Source organism: Pimephales promelas, chromosome 14, assembly GCF_988280905.1.
Source record: "Pimephales promelas chromosome 14, fPimPro1.hap1.1, whole genome shotgun sequence".
Classification (NCBI taxonomy): domain Eukaryota; kingdom Metazoa; phylum Chordata; class Actinopteri; order Cypriniformes; family Leuciscidae; genus Pimephales; species Pimephales promelas.
Genome location: NC_142782.1, coordinates 31,440,970 through 31,462,062, shown reverse-complemented (window position 1 = coordinate 31,462,062; position 21,093 = coordinate 31,440,970). Strand labels below are relative to the sequence as shown.

The 21,093-nt window shown below is 38.4% G+C and overlaps 1 protein-coding gene across 3 annotated transcripts in view; it reads left to right on the top strand.

Annotated features, from left to right (window-relative positions):
- The window catches only part of ccdc120a (coiled-coil domain containing 120a), a 64,125-nt gene that overhangs the window by 20,267 nt on the left and 22,765 nt on the right, over positions 1-21,093 (top strand). For 2 of the 3 annotated variants that reach the window (XR_016146551.1, XM_039665786.2), the window contains exon 1: positions 167-494. The exons of the other annotated variant lie outside the window; for it this stretch is intronic. The gene's annotated coding sequence lies outside the window, so the exon portion shown is untranslated. Of the gene's footprint in view, positions 1-166; positions 495-21,093 lie in introns of those variants that run through there. 3 annotated transcript variants of the gene reach the window in all.

Here is a 21,093-nt window from a genome sequence, read left to right as displayed (position 1 = left end):
AAATATTCATAATTACAGCCAGGCAGGATTCGCTATTTCGCCCCGAAGACTAGAGCCCGCCTACCAACGGCTCCCTCTCAGCCAATCAGTACGGCCTATCCGATGTACGTCATATTACTTAATTAATATTCATAAACCGAGCCTTGAAGACTTACCGTGTGTGTGCGTTTGGTTCGGTCCGGCGGAGTGCGCTGAGTTCAGAGCAGATATCTGCACCGAGAAGTCGTAGAGACTGAATGGCTCAGCATTGGACTAATAACTTATCACTCACACGCAACTTTTCCGTTTTAACTGAGTCAGTGAAATGATTTCATTACTGACAGCTGCTTTTTTCTGGAGTGTTGCTCCTCAAAATTGAGGAAACCAGTTGCCGGGTGCTTACCTGTTCTGATAAGGATAACTTAGAGTCAGACAACTGCTTGAGACACTACTGTTACCAGACTGACTTCCCATTAAACTCATGCAGAAACTGGATTAAAGATTTAATGTCGCAGGTAAGATTTTTCACATATCTATAGTAAGCCTGAATGTATTAGAATTCTCAAACAGCCTACATGACACCAAGCCAATTATTACCATAGGCTATATTTTTGTTAGTAGGCTACTATGGTGTATCAAAGTATCATGTTGAACGTTTTTTTTTGTAAGGGGACTGGATAGCAATATAATATCATGACATAATGACTTCTTGTTGTGGTCTTTTTCATAAGGGTAACGTTATAGTTAAAAAGATACTCCACTTTTTTTTGGAAATTGACTCATTTTACCACTCCCCCTGTTGAGTTTTACCGTTTTCAAATCCATTCAGCTGATTTTCTGATATTTAGAAGAATATCAGTAACCAGACAGTTTCTGGTCTCATTGACTTCCATAGTAGGAAAAAAATATACTATGGAAGTCAATGAGACCAGAAACTGTCTGGTTACTGATATTCGTCTAAATATCAGAAAATCAGCTGAATGGATTCAAAAACGGTAAAACTGAACTGTTTAACTCTGGGGGAGTTGTAAAATCAGCCTACTTACAAAAAAAAGTGTAGTATCCCTTTAAGAGGAGTGTAAATGCCTAATAATTGTTTTGTTGCACTTGAAGTGATTGCTGCTTCTCTTAAATAATCACTATTTACCTGGCATAATATAAAGAGATGATTCATATGTTACAAAGTTTAATGACAGTCCTCTGTTTGGATGGGCATAAGCTCCGGATACATCTGTACAAGTGCATTAGAATGCTGAAAATCCAGGCCTTCAGGGAAGAGGATGTGATGACAGGATTATTATTTAATTTATCAGGTGCTGTGTTGTGTCTGTTGGACTAGGTGGACTGTTGGCCAGCAGCACTAACAAGACCTTATGGGACTTGGACTTCACACACTAGCTATTTTGAGTGGTTGCACGTGAGAATTTACTTACCGTTTTCAGGGTGGTGATTTTCACACACAAAATCTTTGTATTGTTTGGTTTGCAGTGAACTTCCTTGAAGGACTTTATTCTGTCAAATCTTTTGCGAATATTGATCAGCTGATGTAATCTTATTCTTATCAAGGGTTTTTTTTTTGTGTGTGCAAGAATATTGATTTTTTTTTTTTTTTTTTTTTTTGCACAGAGCAGTTGTCATTGCAATCATAAAATGTTTAATCATTTGAGTTATAGCTGACAAGTATTCTAGCTCAATGAAACTGTCTGTCTGTAAGCCATCACTCCAGGCATAACTTCTGCCAGTGAAGTCTGAGTTGACTTGCCTGGAGTGTCACTTGGAGAAGTCTGTTGTTGCTTTGTGCTGAAGGAGATTATTGAAGTGTTTGAAGAGTTTCTAGGTAACCAGCCCCCATCTGTGACACACACACACACACACACATGCACATGCACGGTCTGGTTTGTGGGGACTCTTCTTAGATGTAATGATTTTTATACTGTCCAAACTGTATATTCTGTCCCCGACCCCTAAACCTACCCATCCCACAAAACTTTATGCATTTTTACATTTTCAAAAGAACTTATTCTATATGATTTATAAGCTTTTATACCCACAATCTAGGTGATCTCAGGTTTTACTATCCTTGTGGGGACATTTTGGACACACACACACGCACACAAAAACACACAATGTTTTTTTTTTTTTTTTTTTTTTTTTTTTTACCAGGCATGGTATCTTGAGTCCAGGAATAGTCAGTTCATTAAAAACAAGACCAAACAAAACCTTGTTTTAATGCATTAAGTCTTTATATTTAATCAGGTTAATTAATATAGGTACAGCATGAACTTTCTGCTCACGTCCTCATTTTAAGCAAATGTTGTTCTGCTGAATCTGTGATGTATTTATAATTTTGTGTCCTAAAAGAAGAATTTGCTGAAAATGAAATACTTAATTTTATAAATCTGACAATGACCCCATAACCTACAAACTCATATTGACCATAACCAAATTATTGCTGGATTACTTTCATTTAAAAATAAATTATTAGTAGCCTAGTGTTTATAAGGCTAGCATCAAGGGTACTATTTCTATACTCAGAGTTATGGATCTGAATAAAACAGTTTTTGAACAGAGCAGTTCGTCAGATGTGTGATGATGTTTTTTTAATATAATGTCATTACATTGCTGTCTTGCCGCCACGACAGCCAATCGTTGCATTGCTGATCATGGTTTCCATCGATATATCTGCCCTTTCCAATGATCCAGAATCCAGATATTTTAATCAAATCCGAAAATATCCAGAGATAATGCATAGATTGTCTGCATCTGACAAATCATCTCAGATCAATTATGTTGTTGAATGCTCAGTACTGTCACCATCTTGCCATCAGCACAGAAGCACCTCAGCTGTGTTTATGGGGTCAGTATCAGGACACCGAGACAACAGTGTTGGACTCTGGCTCCATATCTCCCATAATCAGCTGCTCATAGGATCGCCAGCTAATGTGACAAACATGAATGACATTGCTGATCGGCGTGAGTCCAGTGACCACATGTGGGACAACTGGGGTTTAATGGCATGCTCTTGTGTTCATGTTGTGGGTCCGCCCGCACTGGATGCTGATAGCAGTTATGGTGAGTTGGAGGCTGTTTTGTCCAGTTGTTGAGTTCTTGTGCTATTGATGCTAGTTTTTTTTTATAGCTTTAGTTAGCACCCCATGTGTTATTTGGGGTATGGTTCCTTAACTTTTTTAAGTTCCAGCTCCTAAATACTTCTTTTTAAGTAAGAATTGTGTTCATTTTGTGCAAGTCTCATCTACAGTTAAAGCTACACTGTGTGATTTTTACCCCCATCTAGCGGTGAAAAGGTTTATGACCATCCAGCGAATATTAGTTTCTGTTCCTCTCAATTCCGATTTCGTTTTAGTTCCTACGGTGGCCAATGTAGTCCAAGATTAACATGGCTTCCAGTTCGACCTCGTCCATGAGTGTTCACTCAAACGTAAACGCAAAAGGCGAAGCTTGAATTAACGGGTATGTCCCTCTTTGGCTAATGTACTTTCAAGATGGAGGGTCAACATGGCGACCGACATTAGAACCCCTTACCCGTATGTATTTTCAATGGCATATTATACACTCACGAGAATACTTTAATATACATTAATGAGCACATATATTTTTGAAAGAACTAAGTTTTTTTTAGCTAAGAATAAACTAAAAGAGTTACACAGTGTAGCTTTAAAGGGTTAGTTCACCCAAAAGTGAAAATTAGCCCATGATTTACTCAACCTGAAGCCATCTGAGGGGTATATGACATTCTTCTTTCAGACAAATATAATCTGAGTTATAATAAAGAAAAATGTCCTCCATACCGCATAGTTGGACAAACAGAAAATCCTTCCCTTAAACTAAATCATCTTACAAATGGGGTACTAATAGTTATCTCTGCATATTTTAACATTGGAAAAAAAGGCCTGCTCATTCATTTTCAGCTGTTTATCTGTCAGCAGCACTTCTGGACAGGGCGGTTTCCACCTTTGCACCCGTTCAAAAAAAAAAAAACCTCAATTAAAATTTTGAGTTCTGTGAGTTTTGTCTTTGGCGGGTGGAGTGACTTTTAGCAGTGAGGCGTACAGCGCACAAAAGAGCTGACGCCTGCAGTCCAGCCCAACCCAGAATGATCTCAGAGTGCACAATTAACCGACTCGACATCAGAATCTGAATCTTTTCATAACTTCAGAAACTTACAGTGGAGGAAATGAGTGTAAACCAGTTATAAGTTGTCAGAAGTGGAACATTGATCTGAAAAGGAATGAGATCACCTTCACACACACAATCACACACACACACACACACACACACACACACACACACACACACACACACACGGATAAACAAAATCCTTCCCATTGGCTTTGTATATTCAAATGAGTTTCCAATTTGCATCCGTATGATTCCAGCTGCTTAAATGAGCCCAGTCTCTTTAAAGCCCATGTGTTTCTCTTTGAGGTCTAATCCGCTCATAATTATCTCGTGTTTTCAATGCCCTTTAATTTCTCTCCTTCTGGATACATCTGCACTTCTCGTTTTGTTTCTGTAATTTCCTTTTAAATAAACATTTTATTTAAATATTTCAAGAAGCCTTGGCAAATGATACTTGCCACTTACTAGTCCTCGGGGTTTGTTAAACCATTAACCCCAACTCCTCATTTGTTGTTAAGCCAGCGATTTTGGCCGTAATTTGGCCGTCTGAGACAAATTTTGCAAATCCTAAAAGAATTCTCTGATCCTAAGCTAAAAATCTGAAGACTTTGAATGTTAGTTTGACATGTTCACCGACAGCCGATTAATGACGTTGCCATTTAATTGTATGCATACTACCATAACAAATTAATACATTTCTATCCAAATATCACTTCTGTCACTAAATATGGAACATCAAGACTCAGACCTTTCTGACAATATGTGTTTTGTCAAGATTAAAGGCTTTGATAATAAATTATGAAAGATGATGCCCAAAATGGGAGGGGCCTAATAAAAAATACTGTTTCTATGGTAACTATTCAATTTCAAAACGTTTTTCTGAGTTCGTAAGCTTTCAAATGATACCTAATTTATGATAACTACTAAAATATGTCATATACTATAATATATTATACTTTTTAAAGGACTTCTTACCTTACTTTTTAAAATATAATTTTATCTTTTTTATTGGCAAATACTAATTATGTTTCATTATGAACTTTTAGCACTAAAAACCAAAGTTTCAATTCTTAAAAGTGTGTACGTCGACTTTTTGTGACAAAGGTCAGAAACTCTTGTAATGACGTTGATTTTTTTGAGGCGCACTCTTGTCTTGTCTCGATATATAATTTGTCATGACTAGATTAGGATTTAATAGTAATATAGTGAAGTAAATTTAGGTTGCAAGTGACAGGAGGTTAACATTATAAAGCAATCCATGACCTCATTAATAATTAATTATTACCCTGTTTAGAACACTTTAGCGGCAAATTTTTGTGCAGTCAATTACATTCTCTTGCCAAAATCTAAAAATAATTATTTACATTTTGACTTTATTTCTATTTAAAGTCGGCGTGAAACGGAAGTTGAGATTGTCATTTTTTCCTTGTCGTGACGTATATGCAAGTGAAACGGCTTCTGAAATTAGAAAAAATGTAGGGCAGGGCTTGATTTCATCCTTGGGGAATTGATTGGATCGTTGGAGGTTGGGCGTTGCAAACAATTTGAATGCGATTCTCTGAGAGGTGGTGCACCGATCGGATCTGGCCGCACCCTTTTGCCATTTCACGTGATTAAAAGAGAGAGAGGTCGTTTCGAAGGGGGAGGGAAGCTTTATTTGATTAAAGATTTCAAGGGTACATGAATTTAAAAAAAATAATGAAATGCACGGATAAATCATTTATAATAAACACTACAATATTACTAGGGTTGGGTATCGAGAATCAAGTATCGATTGGAACCGAGACTAACTTTTCGTTTTTCCCGGAATCGTTCAAAAGTTAAAATTTCGATTCCTATAGTTTCGATATTTACAGTCCGCCGAGCGGAAGAAGAAACAGCTGAACAACACCACCGAAGAAGTGTTGGCATAACCACGCGAGTCGAACATGAGTACCTTACGTTGGCGATCCAAAGGGTGGCTTCACTTTTCTAAAAATAACGAAATCTCGGCAAAATGCAAAATTTGTGACAAAAGGAGTATTTTTACAGAAGGATTTCCTTCAGAAAGGATTATTTCTTTCAGAAAGGCCATTGGTTAGCAAGGTTAGCTAAACTTTTTTGACCCTGCCTCTTAAAAGAATCGGAATCGAGAATCGTTAGGAACCGGAATCGAAACAAGGAATCGGAATCGGAATCAGAATTGTTCAAATTCAAACGATACCCAACCCTAAATATTACATATAAAAAGAAGATTTGTCAAATTTGATTTCATGCCGACTTTAACAATAAAAACCCCCAACATTTTTGCTGCTTTTCTTGTGTACTTGTTTCTGAAGTAGTTGTCATCCTTTTTAATGCGCTCTGCTCTATTGATTCATTGCTCAGATTTTCACTACCAAGTTCAAAGACATCAAAGAAAGCTGTAAATTTTCTTCAAGCATCAGGAGCCCAGAAAAGAAATGTTGCTGCACACACAGTGTTCAGATTCTGAGCGTTATTAGACTGTTGTGAGACTATGGTTCGGATAGATTTCTCAATCCCTGTGTGGTCTTTATGTGCTTCAGCAGTGTAGTGCTCACCACTGCTGCCAGAATCGTGCTCTGAAGGCGTCTTCCTTGTGTTGTTACCTAGAATGCTTATTTAATACGATGCTTTGGCTCTGGTTCAATGTGGACCAGATCTCAGAGGCAGGGCTTTATGTGTGCCGCCCAGCAGTAGATGGATGTTGTAGATGCCCTTAGACGAATGTTTGTGCAACATGTGTCTTCCAGATGTACAGGTAGTTATTGCGGTCTGTTCCCCATGGGACTGCATTTCCTACCCATCATCTGACTTGAAAGAGTTTTATGTGCATAGAGGTCTTTGGATGTGAGATTAAAGCGTCACTTATCGCCCGTGCCCTAACAATAGGACCATGATTAGGTTGTGGGGGATTGTGATGGTGCACTTGTTGTTTGTTGTTTTTTACAAGCAAGCTGGAAAAACGTGTTCAGCATGGATTAAAATCAGGAAAGTGAAGCCAGGATGACTGTGTGCCATCATGTTAAGTATTTTCTTTTCTTGAGGCAACCAGCATGAATCACGGTTACTTAATAGATGTTTGCTAAATGTAAAATGATTAAATTAGCTAATGGTACACACACTATTATTCTTTCCCTTATTATGAATTATTTTAAAACAGTCATTGACTTCTTTTTGTTGTTGTTGCATTTTTAGAATGTTAATAAAGATTTGTTTCCCTCAAAACTATGATGATTTAGTTATTTTTTTTACCCTTTATCAGCCTCTTTATGATCATTAAAACATTAAAACCAGGCTTGCTACTGTACCTTTAAGACTTCTGCAAACGTTTGTGTTCAGTTTTCTATTTGAATACATTTTAAAACAATTAGAACAATTACTCCAGTCACATGATCCTTCAGAAATCATTCTGATATGCTGATTTGCTGTTCAAGAAACGTTTCTCGTGTTATGAGAAATTGCAGTCTTTGATGAATATAAAGTTAAAAAGAATGAAATTCATTTGAAATAGTTTTTTTTAATAACATTATTAATATTTGTATTATCACTTTTGATTATTATAATGCATCCTTGCTGAATAAAATTAATTTCTTTTTAAAAAATCATACTGACCCCAAACTTTTGAACATTATTATTGCAAATGTGCAAGGTCATAAGGTAATGAGCTCATAGTTGTTATGCAATCACTCGTTGCTTAGTTTGCATTGGTGGTCTGTGTGGACAGTGAGGACTAACCGTGCTAGTGGAAGGAATAGCCTACATTTTTGGATGTTTCGACTTTGCTGATCCGGCAGTATGATGAAACCAGCATCATGACCAAACATGACCCTTGAGCATGAATGCAGCTGGTCCTGATTGTGCCAGCGCACCTTCACACTAAATTGGGCACGCTCACACCATTTCTGCATGTTCAACATGCTTCACTTATCATTTCTGTTTATGTTGATAAACATGCAGAGGCAACGTGTGCATCTTCTGATAAGCATTGTGTTCTGTTTTAACCATACAGGATATTTGTGTGCACATCTCTTAAAGGGCTTTCAGTAAAACTTGCCTGCCTATGCGGTAGAAGGGTGAAAATGTTTTGAAATCGGTGCTATCTGAAAAAAGGTGATGAATTCCCTTTTGCCAAATTGACCCCATAATGCACTGGGCAGGATGCCGCCCAAGGCCAGTCCCACCAGTCTGCTATAGATACATATTTTGGAGCCAGACCGATATATCGGCAGACTGATATTATCGGCCGATATTAGGCATTTTCTAAAACATCGGTATCGGCAGTTATAATGGCCGATAAATTAATATTTCAAAAATAAAATAAAAAGGAACGAATCACGCTTCAACCATGTCATGAGTGTTGGAGTTGTATAGTTTGTCCACCAAAGGGCACTCTACACCGTCCCTGTTGGCAACACTCGTGTATAACGCGCCACACATCCTGTAACCTGCTGATCCAGCCAGAGTTTGGCAGAGAGAACCAGTTATCCGTGAGTGAGATAATCGGTGAAGTGTGTTCATTGTGAGTTGGTCACGAGACATACATTGCTTTAATAACTATTAAAAGAACATCCCCATCAGTTATCTTAACTCAATATTTTGTTGTGCGTTTCTGAAATAAAAAAAAATAAAAAAAAAATAATATCGGCCGATATATCGGATTTTAAAACCAACAAATATATGTATTGGTAGTGTTGTCACGGTACCAAAATTTCAGTATTCGGTACCAATATCAGTAAAAATTCACGGTTCTCGGTACCAATTTCGGTACCAAAGCTTAGTTTAAATTTACATATATTTAAGTGTTTATCACGGTTAAAAGTATGGAAACTGTACATTTGCATTATAAACACTTTAGAAAAAAATTAGATAAAATGACCTAAAATAAACAATAGTATACACTAACACATTTTTAAAGTTGTTTGTAAAGTTCTAATCCGTTAACATTTATTTAATGCACAATGAATGAAGTGAACAAACATGAACAATCAAGTGTTTCTATTAAATAACATTTACAAACATTAATTAATGTTGTAAAAATATATTGTTCACTCAATGTGTTGATGTGAAGTAGCTAATGTTGATAAATGGTATCTTATTGTAGCATTAGCAAACTATAGGCTACAGGAGAAAAAACATGTTTTATTTGATTTGACTGTACTTTTATTTAATCTAAAACTGCATTCATATTTAATTTTGAAAAGGTTTTTTAAAACTGCTGAGTTATAAAGGCAAGAATACGCCTAGAACTAGCACTGACATTAAATGACATAAATAGGGATGCATCGATACTAATACCAGTAGTACTCTGGTGTCGGGTGGATACTGTGCTCATGTACTCGTAAAACTACCCCGAAAGCACTTTAGAGGCCGTTCACATATCGCGCGTGTTTTTTATTATATTTTTGCGCGTGCTTATTCTTTCCAAAGCGCTTGCTCTCACGCGGCGTCTGTCGTTGCTATGCAACGAGTTTTTATTATGAGCGCGCTTGCCTCGCGCCTATATTTGAAATTGCGAATTTGCATGTAATCGGCCTCTTATGGCAACGTGACATTAGCCTAATCCAAAATATTTCCATATGTGGCTCTTTCCTCCTTTCGTGTCAACAAGTGGATTCAGAGAGACAGCCATATCAGCGTTACGAAGAGGACCTTTCAGACAGCGCGTCTAGAACTGGATTAACCTGGTATTCGGTACCTAGAAAAGCTGGTACCGTAACATTTTTTTTTTTTAGTACCGACTTGGTACCGAAGTACCGAGTTTTTTGACAACACTATGTATTGGTATCGGCCTTCAAAATCCTTTATCGGTCGGGCTCTAATACACTTACCAGAGTCTAATGGCGCTTTTCCATTACCAGTACCAGCTCGACTCAACTCGCCTCGGCTCGCTTTTTGCACCCTTTTCCATTGCAGACAGTACCGCCATTAATAGTACCCTGTTGTCATAGCAACACGACGCCTTTCATTCCTCGTTGCCCCATCAAGCTCTCGCTGGATCCTCTCTTCGGCAACCAATCAAACGAAAGTCTGCACCTCCTCGTTTGACCACGGCGTATTCTTCCGAGTTGCCATAATAACAGTAGTAAATTTAGTAATTATCTCTGGCCAAGCTATTTAAAAATGGCGGGGATTTTCTGGATACTCCATCTGGCGCGCGCAATGATGACGCACTGAATGGTGACGATTCTCTCTGACCAATCAGCAGTCGGCATTGTTTTTATGTCACATTTTAGTATCGCCTTAGCTCGCGCAGAACCTCGCCGGAGGTGATACAAAAAAAAAAATACCCGAAAACGGGTACAGGTACAACTTTTACACAGTGGAAAACCAAACAAAGCCGAGCCGAGTCGAGTCGAGCTGGTACTGTGTGAAAAAGCGCCAAAATACTGCCTTGCTTTAGTAGGAAATACTTCTTGGAAAACTTTTACATTGTTCCCATGTGCAAGAATTCAAAGGCCTGGATTCACAGAGGTCAGGCCTTAGTTAAATCAAGGCATTTGAGTAGCTTTTTATTTTATTTCCGGTTTCCAGCGAAGGATACAGTGCTTCGTAGGCAGCGGCTAAAGGCTGCAAAGAATCGTAAATAGGGAGAAAACACTGGCGGAAAATCTGAATTGTAGTCGACATTTGTATAGTTAAAAAATCAGCATATTAGAATGATTTCTGAAGGATCATCTGATGAAGACTGCTGGAAATTTTGCACCACAGGAAAAAAAAAATACAAAACTGTGATTAATATTTTGTGGAAACTGAAATAATTATTTTTAGGATTCTTTGACGCATAGAAAGTTCAAAAGAACAGCTTTTACTTGACAGAAATATTTTGGTACATTTTAACCCCTTAACGCCGACTGTCGCGAATTTGCATCAAACCTCTTCCATTCAGACTGCAGGCGAGATTCCCCCAATGCCTGTTTTTTTTAATTTAATTGTAAATGAATTCAGGCGTCAAGGGGATAAACGTCTTGAATGTGTCCCAAAATGTATGTATAATCTTCATTATGAAATCGCCATCCAAGAGGACTATTGCAATGCCCGGCTGCAGAAGAATTGACCCGTGAAATGTCTCAAAATATTGTCAGCTTCTATCACTCCACCAACATTCCTGTTTTGTAATGCGTGATCTTTGCTTTAGGTTCTGATGGAGATTTTGAAATGGGGGGTGCTGGTTCATATGTTGAGTCCATCTGCTGTCTGCAGCCGTCCTGACTCCGCTCAGCCGGAGCTGTTGTTGCTGCCAGTCAGAGGAAATGTGGCCTTTGCTCCGCCTGCTGAGAGGAGACGGACGGGGGTGGAGGCACAACAGATTTTTCAGAGTGGTGAGGAAGAGAAGGATATGGGATCTCATCAAGGTGCTGGTGTGGTGAGAAGCAAAGAGCATCAAGGTGTGAACCAACTGTTTCCTTTGGAGACCCCTGGGAGAGCCCTCTGACTGGTTGAGTTGTACATGACCAGGAAGCTCAGCAGATGTAGCCGCATGGTGCGTGATGTAAACGCTCAGTTAACGTTCAGCGGCCAATGTTTCCTTTATAAACTGGGCCAAAGGTTCAGCATGACCGGAAGGTTCACTGGCATCACCTGACCTGCACATAAAGGCCAAGACCTGATTCATGCTTGAGGAAAACTGAGACAAATGAACACAAGCCTCATGGGATTCGGAAGTTGGTTTGCTTTCTTTTCACTGCACTTTCGTGTGCATTATGGAGGAAACTCCAAGGCTCTCAAGGCAAAATGTGGTCACTAACGCTGTGAATTTGGTCTTGGAGAGACTTGCTGGCAATTAAACATAGAAACATGCGGTCAGGCCAAAGTGGCAACAGTTTACTGCATACATACCACATGTCCTGGAATATAAAACCAAAGAGAAAAAATGCTTCTACAGTGATGATTTATACAACAGATCAAATCAGTAGAGAGCTAACTGGAATTTGATTGGTTTTGTACTGCTTATAGCTGTACAAAAGCTGTAATAAGTGTGTCCTTTTTTGGCTGTTAATACATAACTGATGATAATTAAAAAATATTTTATAAATTTTTGACTTAAAATGACTATATAGATATAAAATACGAGTTTTAAAATACCGCCCAAAATACCTTAGAACACCCTAGCAACACCTTAGCAACCACCCAAAATATCTTGGAACACCCTAGCAACACCATAGCAACTGACCAAAATACATTAGAACACCCTAGCAACCACCCAAAATACATTAGAACACCCTAGCAACCACCAAAAATACCTTAGCAACCGCCTAGTGACCACCAAAAATACATTAGAACACCCTAACAACCACCCAGAACACCCTAGCATCCACCCAAAATACCTAAAACAACCTAGCAACCACATAGAAGACCCTAGCAACCGCCTAACAACTAATCAGAACACCCTAGCAACCACTGAACATACCTTAGGAACCGCCTAGCAACCAAGCAAAATACATTAGCAACTGCCTAGCAACCAGACAGAACACCTTATCAACCACCCAAAAACCTTAATAACTGCTTAGCAACCACCTAGAAACACCCAAAACACCTTAGCAACCCACTAGAAACACCGTAGCAACTTTGAATTACTTCAAACTATACTTTTAAACTTTAAGCTACTTTAAACTAATTTAAACTTCAAACTACTTTAAAATTCAAACTAATTTAAACTTTAGACCTACTTACCTAAACTTCTTCAAACTTTCTGGTCCAAACTTTCACAAGCCAACTTAAAGTTTGTCTTGACAAAAAAGGAAGTCAAAAAAATTATTAAATATATGTCTTTTTAAGTTATTAGTATATATTTAAAACAATCATTATGTGTGCAGTTCCATTTGGTGCCACTAGAGATGTAAAAAGAACATACTTGACCATTAATTTGCATGTTGCTTGAACAAAATAACATACTTGGTTTACCAAGCCAACTCTGTCTTACTCAAAAGAGAAATGTTGATAATTTTGGATCTTGGGAAATACTGTCTGCGGTGGAAACCTCTAAATGTCTAGGAATGTGTTAGTCCGTTCTGTTTTGTTGGTTTGTTTTTATTTTGGTCAGAGCTATGTCTTGATGAGCAATAGACACCATTTAGACCTTTACTCTTAAGGTGTCAGGACATGCAGATACTTCAGCTCATGCCATTTGGTCCCCATTGACCTTCATGTGGAAGAGCAAAGCCATACATGCATCTGTTTAGCACCATTATCTGAATCAGGATGACCTCAGGCGAAAGTTAGGACTGCCAGATTTTGGTGCTCTCACTTTCTTTAATTCTACATGTAGAAAATGACATTTTAAGATGTAGATAAATATAAATGAATCTTTATGTTTTTTGCAGAACATTTGAGTGATGTTTATCCATGCAAATCTCACTTCCACCATATTAGGGTGTTGTAGTTTGTAGCCAGGGGTTGCTAGGGAGTTTGGAGTCTTTTTTTTAGCATGTTGCTAGGGCTTTCTGAGTGGTTCCTGGGTAGTTGATCAATGGCCTAAAAGAGCCAATCCCCAAGTTTCTATGATTTTCTGGTTTAGAAAAACCTGTTTTGACTGAGTGTAGTTGTCTTTCGAGTTGTCCACATTTAGTTTTGCAGTGAAGAAAGCAAGAGGGTTTCGGTGCTGTCCGGTGATGTGGAAACGCAGCGGTGTCCACACTTCCTCGTTAGCGTGAGATTAATTAACGAAGGCACGGAACAGTAGAGAACGCGTCTGTCAGATACCATTGAGATCAGAGAGGTCGCAGAGAGTCCAGGGAGCAAAAAAACCTGCTGACCACCAACTTCAGCGCTTTCTGCAAGAAGGAAAGATTCAGTAGACTGTGTTCCCAGAGGAGACAATTCTGCAGTCCTGAGAAAAAAAATAGCCATTCTGTTTCAGTTTGAAATTGTTGATGTTATGTGAAACATCAAGGTCATGATTGTAAGGATGAGAGACAAAGGAAAAAGAGGGGGAAATCGAAAGAATGATGTCTGTTACAGCTTATCATGGCACAACCATTATTCATTAACATATATAGATGGATGGATGGATAGATAGTCAAGTGAAAAAGAAAGTACACCCTCTTTAAATCAGGACATAAAAAAAAAATCATCTGGTCCGTAGCAGGTCTTTAAGGTAAAACAACCTCAGATGAACAACAACACATGATATACTACAGTGTGTCATTATTTATTTAGCAAAAACTAGGCCAAAATTGAGAAGTCATGTGTGACAAACTAAGTAGCCTACACCCTTTCTTTTTAGCAATTATGTAGCAGACAGGTGCTGCTAATCATTCAGATGTGTGTTAACACAATAGACCAACGCCACTTTTGCGTCATCGAAGAGTAACGCCCCCTTTTGGGGGAAAACACCTCTATACTGTCTATGGGAAAACAAACGGATTCCCATGAGAACAGAACTCGCACTAGATCTGCAAAGTTTCTTGATAGCAAAAATGGCACTAACTTAAAGAAGCTAACGTTACTGAATACGGGGTTACAGAGGTGTCCCTTTGAAATGGTCGAAAACTGGATTAATGACCCCACACAGCGGCCAAATATGGACTATTCATACATCTAACGTTACCACTATCTCGTGGAATCACCAAGTACGTAGCCTTTTTTTTCATTAACACTCACAGTATGACAAACTAGACGATGAATGGATCATATTTAACTTAATTTAAGCTATTGACATAGTCTAATAAGGTAACGTTAGCTGCTAACAGCTTAGTCTTTCTAATAGCTAGTCGGCAACAAAACTGTCAATAGCTTAAATCAAGTTAAATATGATCCAAGTGACATGGCCTCATCGTCTAGTAGTTTGTCATAGGCTACAGTGAGTGTGTAAATGATAAATGAATAAATAAAAAAGGCTACTTACTTGGTGATTCCACGAGATAGTGGTAACGTTAGATGTCTGAATAGTCCATATTTGGCCGCTGTGTGGGGTCATTAATCCAGTTTTCGACCATTTCAAAGGGACACCTCTGTAACCCCGTATTCAGTAACGTTAGCTTCTTTAAGTTTGTGCCATTTTTGCTATCAAGAAACTTTGCAGATCTAGTGCAAGTTCTGTTCTCATGGGAATCCGTATGTTTTCCCATAGACAGTATAGAGGTGTTTTCCCCCAAAAGGGGGCGTTACCCTTCGATGACGCAAAAGTGGCGTTGGTCTATGCCAAGGAGGGAAGACGTCAGCAATGATCTTAGAGAAGCAATTGTTGCTGCCATCAATCTGGTAAGGTTAAGGCCATTTGCAAACATTCTGAAGTTATTCTACATTATTCAATTATTCTACAGTAGAGAAGATTATTCACAAGTGGAAAACATTCAAGACAGTCGCCAGTCTTCCCAGGAGTGGACGTCCCCAAGGTCAGACTGTGCACTGCTCAGAGAAACTGCAAAACAAGAAGTACATCTGAGACTCTACAGGCCCTAAATGTTAAAGTCAATGGCAGTTCAATAACTGATCAAGTATGGCTTGTTTAGAAGGGCTGTCAGGAGAAAGCCTCCAAACGTGCAAACTGCAAGACTTTCGGAACGATGTCTTTTGGATAGACGAGACCAAAGTGGAGATATTTGGCCATAATGCACAAAAAAACAAACACATCATATCAGCACAAAGACCTCATAGCAGTCCATCACGCTGATGGAGGGGGGATGGATGTTTTGAGCTTGTTTTGCAGCCACAGGACCAAAGGATCTCATGAACTCCTCTGTATACTAAAGTACTCTAGAGTCAAATAAGGCCATATGTCCGACAGCTAAAGCTTGTCCGAAATTGGAGCATGCTATCCCAAAGACCCAACCCAATGATGATCCCAAAAAAGAACACCAGCAAATCTACACCAGAATGGCTGAAAAAGAAACGAATCAAGATTGTACTGACCCAATTAAAGACAAGACTGTTAACAGCTGTGCATAAACAAATGTTCTCAAACCTCGATAAACAAGAAGAACAGGCCAAAATTCCTCCACAATGATGTGAGCGACTGATGAAGTCAAATAGAAAACGATTGCTAAAGGTGTTTCTACGAGCAATTAAATCAGGGTGTACTCAGTTTGTCACCCATGGCGTCTCCATTTTGTCTTTATTTTTGTTAAATAAATAATGACAGTGTAATATGTCATGTGTTGTTGTTCATCTGAGGCTGTATTTAGCTAATTTTAAGACCTGCTATGGACCAGATTTTTTACGTAATATCTCTAAAACGACAAATACGTAAAACCAAAAATTCAAAGAGTACTTTTTTTTACATGACTGTATACGCTCACATGTATATCACAGAAATTAATAGCGAAATAAGTAAATCATTATTTTTAAAAATATATTATTATATTGTTGATCAAATAAATGCTGTCTTGGTGAGCATATGAGACTTCTTTCTAAACTTTAAAAATGTCTTCTACACTTTTTGACTGGTAATTTATATATGTGTGTGTGTGTGTGTGTGTATACATATGAGATAGAATTAAAGATATAAATTTGGGGAAAATCTTCTGAGGAAAAAATGTTATCAAGTGCCTAAAAATCATACAATATGGTCCCTTTACATGTTCAGGATTAGGCAACACGTTTACAGAGGAAAAAAAGAGAGATGGTTAGAGGAATGAATGCGGGAAGGCTAAAAAATGGACAGATTGTGCTTTCATGAACATCTGAACAGAAGTGATAATACAGGCTCCGACATGAGAGAGTGGAATGCTGGCAAACCTTGCGAGGACCGCAGAACATTTGTCATGACATTTGGTGAATCACACACTTGCACACAAACACATGCACAGCTTGTCTAGTGCATATTTATAGTCCCTAAATTAATGCTGGTTTGCAAAATCTGAATTTATCCTAGATTGTTATATTTTTAAATGACAATGTGAGTGGTGTTTGGTTGTCTTGCTATGTTGCAATACGGATTCAAGGGTGTTTGGTGGGTTGGTAGGGTGCCCTTAAAGGGATACTTCAGGATTTAGCATTAAGCTTTGTATTAGTAGTATTTTCGAATTATCATGCTTTCCACCCTCATATCCCCCTGAGATGAGAGATTTATGTATTTTTTGTCTGGAAAATCATTACTTTGCATCATCAGAGGATTTCTTTGGCCAGAGGCTAAATAGTAGGGTCTGTCCCGCATGTTCTCAACTCGCCCATTGAGGGAGGATCTCACTCACAGAATGAACACATAGTGTCGGCCATGTTTTTTTGGAAGCTAAGCTAGCAGGCTCTTGTTCTGTGGAGAAAGCTGAGTAGTAGGGGTTACCATCCTCTTTTCCCTTGACATGTCCGGCCGTCGATGTCCAGGATTCAGCTTTTGCTTTCTGCAGCCGCCATTCATTGTTTACATTCATTGTTCAATCTAACTGAATTCATTCCGATTGGTGAATCTGAATGTAGTTTTTGCGCCTTGTCCCGCTCGCCACAGTAAACATAATGAATGCCGACTGTAGAACGCAAAAGCCGAATCCCGGACATTTTGGGCAATCTCAAAACACATTTTCGGGCAGATTCATCACAAAGACTCACTAGTAGCCTAGACTTGTTGTTTAACTACAGCGCTCTGTTACCGGTAGGCGTGGCCTCCTAGGGAAGTGAAGCAAATGCATTCTGGGAGTTGTTGTCTTTCATCCACATAAGCCAAAAATACTATTTCTGGCTTTTCTTAGTCTAGTAAACTCCAAATTCAAAAATAATTTATGACATAAACATAAATGACCCATTTTAAATACACATTCATCTTTCCAGAGGTGTCTCTTTAATACTGTACAAATGACTTTTGGAAATCTCTTTAAAGGGTTAGTTCACCCAAAAATGAAAATTAAGTCATTAATTACTCACCCCCATGCTGTACCAACCCCGTAAGACCTTCGTTCATCTTCGGAACACAAATAAAGATATTTTTGATTGAATCTGAGGGCTGGATCACTCTTCCATAGACTGCATAAGGGACTGGCTCTTGACGGCCCATAAAGTCATTAAAGAAAAGGTTTAAATATTCCATGTGCCTACAGCGGCTCAATTATAAGTTTATCAAGCGACGAGAATACTTTTTGTGCGAAAAAAACATAAATAACGACTTTATTCCATTACTTCCTTATGGGCGCATGCGCGAGAACTGAGACGAGGTCGTTCTCATTCGTCTACTTCTTGTTACCGGCTGCTCACCGCTTAGGAGTTTTACCGCCCCCTACCGTATAAGATGATGTGCTGATATAGCTGGAAGCGCAAAACTTTCTGTTTACAAGCAGAGGAAGATGCGCGCTGTACATACGCTTTTCAATTTGCGTATTTTCCGCACTATAAGGTGCACTTAAAAGCCTTTAATCTTCTCAAAAAACGACAGTGTTCCTTATAATCCGGAGCACCTTATATATGGATCATCATTTTATACGGTAGGTGGCGGTAAAACTCCTAAGCGGTGAGCAGCCGGTAACAAGAAGTAGACGAATGAGAACGTCCTCGTCTCAGTTCTCGCGCATGCGCCCATAAGGAAGTAATGGAATAGTGGAATAAAGTCGTTATTTATGTTTTTTTCGCACAAAAAGTAGTCTCGTCGCTTGATAAACTTATAATTGAGCCGCTGTAGGCACATGGAATATTTAAACCTTTTCTTTAATGACTTTATGGGCCGTCAAGAGCCAGTCCCTTAAGCAGTCTATCTAGGACTGATCCAGCTCTCAGATTCAATCAAAAATGTCTTTATTTGTGTTCCGAAGATGAACGAAGGTCTTACGGGGTTGGAACAGCATGGGGGTGAGTAATTAATGACTCAATTTTCATTTTTGGGTGAACTAACCCTTTAATATCTCATTTGATTCTCATTGATGAATGGACTTTTGGAGATCTCTATATCTCATTTGTTTCTCATCAATTGAGACGTCTCTTTCTCGGATTTTTCTCAAGTGAAAAAGACTTCAAGAGAAAGTCTCCTAGAGGTCTCAATGTCTCAAACAGATGCGTTTGGCTAAGATACAAAAGTTTCGAAACTCAAAATCTCACCATGAACTCATTTCTCATCAAATTCCTCCAGGACCAAATAATCTGAGGAGTTGCTATCCATTTCCAATAGTAATAGAGATTTTTTTCTTTAGCAAACACCACTAAAGAATATTGCTTTTTGAGCATGAAAAAGGTTTACAAAGTTACAAAACACAAAGTCACTCCAAAGCGAGTTCTTCTATCAGTGCACACTGTTTCTGATCTCCTGAAATGCCTCGATTGTAGTCGATTGAGTTTTCACATCACAATATTCCTCAGGTAGATTATTCCCGCTCAATTTGAGTTGCGTTAGAAGGTGTGTTGAAACTAAAAGTAAGTGGCGTGACATTTCTGAAATGCGCTCAAAGCGGTGGACCAATCACACCACACTGGTCCAGCCGACCAATCAGAGCAGATTGTGTTTTTCGGAAGGAGGGACTTCATAAGACAGGAACTAATCATACTATTACTGACAGACTGGGAAATGAGGTGCTGCAACAATGGAGAATATGGGAAAAAATATGGGAGTTTTTGAACATTCAAAACTATTTTTTTTTTACCAGAGCCCAAAATCAAAATGTAGACTTTAAAAACATGGCCTCTTTCAATAGGGAAATGAGATCAACATATGCTGCTGTTATGAGAAATAACTTGGAATGGAGAAATATTGTGAAAAAGGTTTCATCAAAACATTTGGCCATTAGGTGAGCGCTACAGTGAAAGCTGGCAAACGTTGCTGGAAGACTCGAGTCGTTCAACATCTCCTCAATGCAGGGCACCAGCAGGATCAGGGATCTTATCAACAGCGTGACTCCATTAGCTGAAACCCAACACTAGGCAAACCGAGACAGGCAAAGACGTTGTGTTTGCTCTAGCAACATGCACATATTTGTGTTACGTTTATCGGCCCTCTCGCTTTTATTTGTCCTCCCTTGACCCTCGAGTGTGTGTGACGGGCACGATTAGGTCATGACGACACACAATAACTGCACTGTTCTATTGTTTTTTTTAATTACGACGGGTGCTTCACTCATCTGCTACCATTTTCTCCAAGTTATTTCTGACTCTATTGATCCGCTTTATAATTATAACCTTTTACATTTTTCAGAGACACCCATCATTCATGCGCTCTCAATGACAGAGCCGCCCATCTCCTGCAGCCGAGATAATAACTACTTCCTGATGGTTGTGCTTGAAAAACTGCATTGTGAAGAATAGATCACCACTGGGCGTTAAAGCCGAAAACATTTGGGTTTCTTGACGTTTATTTAGGTTGCAGACAGGACACGGCGTGAGATGCAGTTTTTGAGGTTTTTTCGACCTTTCTCCTCATTGTGCTCCTTGTTTACGGCTGATTCTAGGAAATGACTCTTGCCCTGTTGAGAGTGTTTTTGTGCGTGAGGATTTCTGCCCGTATTGTTTTTATAGGTTAGCCTGAGCCTCCCATTTCTGTTTCCCGCACGGGTTTCCTGGCTCACGAGCCACTTCCTGTACACCACAGTCCACTTCCTGTCCGGAGTTCCCACAGGCAATTCCATGTGAATTTGAAGGGGGGAAAAATCAGATGTGAATGTGACTTGGACCAACTAAACCATCTTGAAAGTGCAAATAAAAAAATATAAAATCTCAAATTGACCTAATTTGTACTATTGAAGGAGTTTTTTTGTATAATTTTATAGTATAGTATTTATTAATATCTTGAATTAACTTTATTTATTTATGATAAATATTTTTTTGTTGTAATTTTGCTAATGCTTTTGTCATTTTATTATTTTTATTTTTATTTAATTTAATTTTACTTTTTGTTTAGCTTATTTTATTTTAAGTTGCCATTTCTAGTTTTTAAGTTTATACATTTGTCTAAAATGTATAATTTATTTTATTAACAAAAATATAAATAAATGTGTATTTATTCTAAATAAATAATTGTATTAATTCAAAATAAAAAATACTATAAAAGATTTGAATCCCACTAAAATAACACTGCTATGTATTTCAATTAATGAAAATGATTTTTAATAGTAGGTTAGTTTTAGT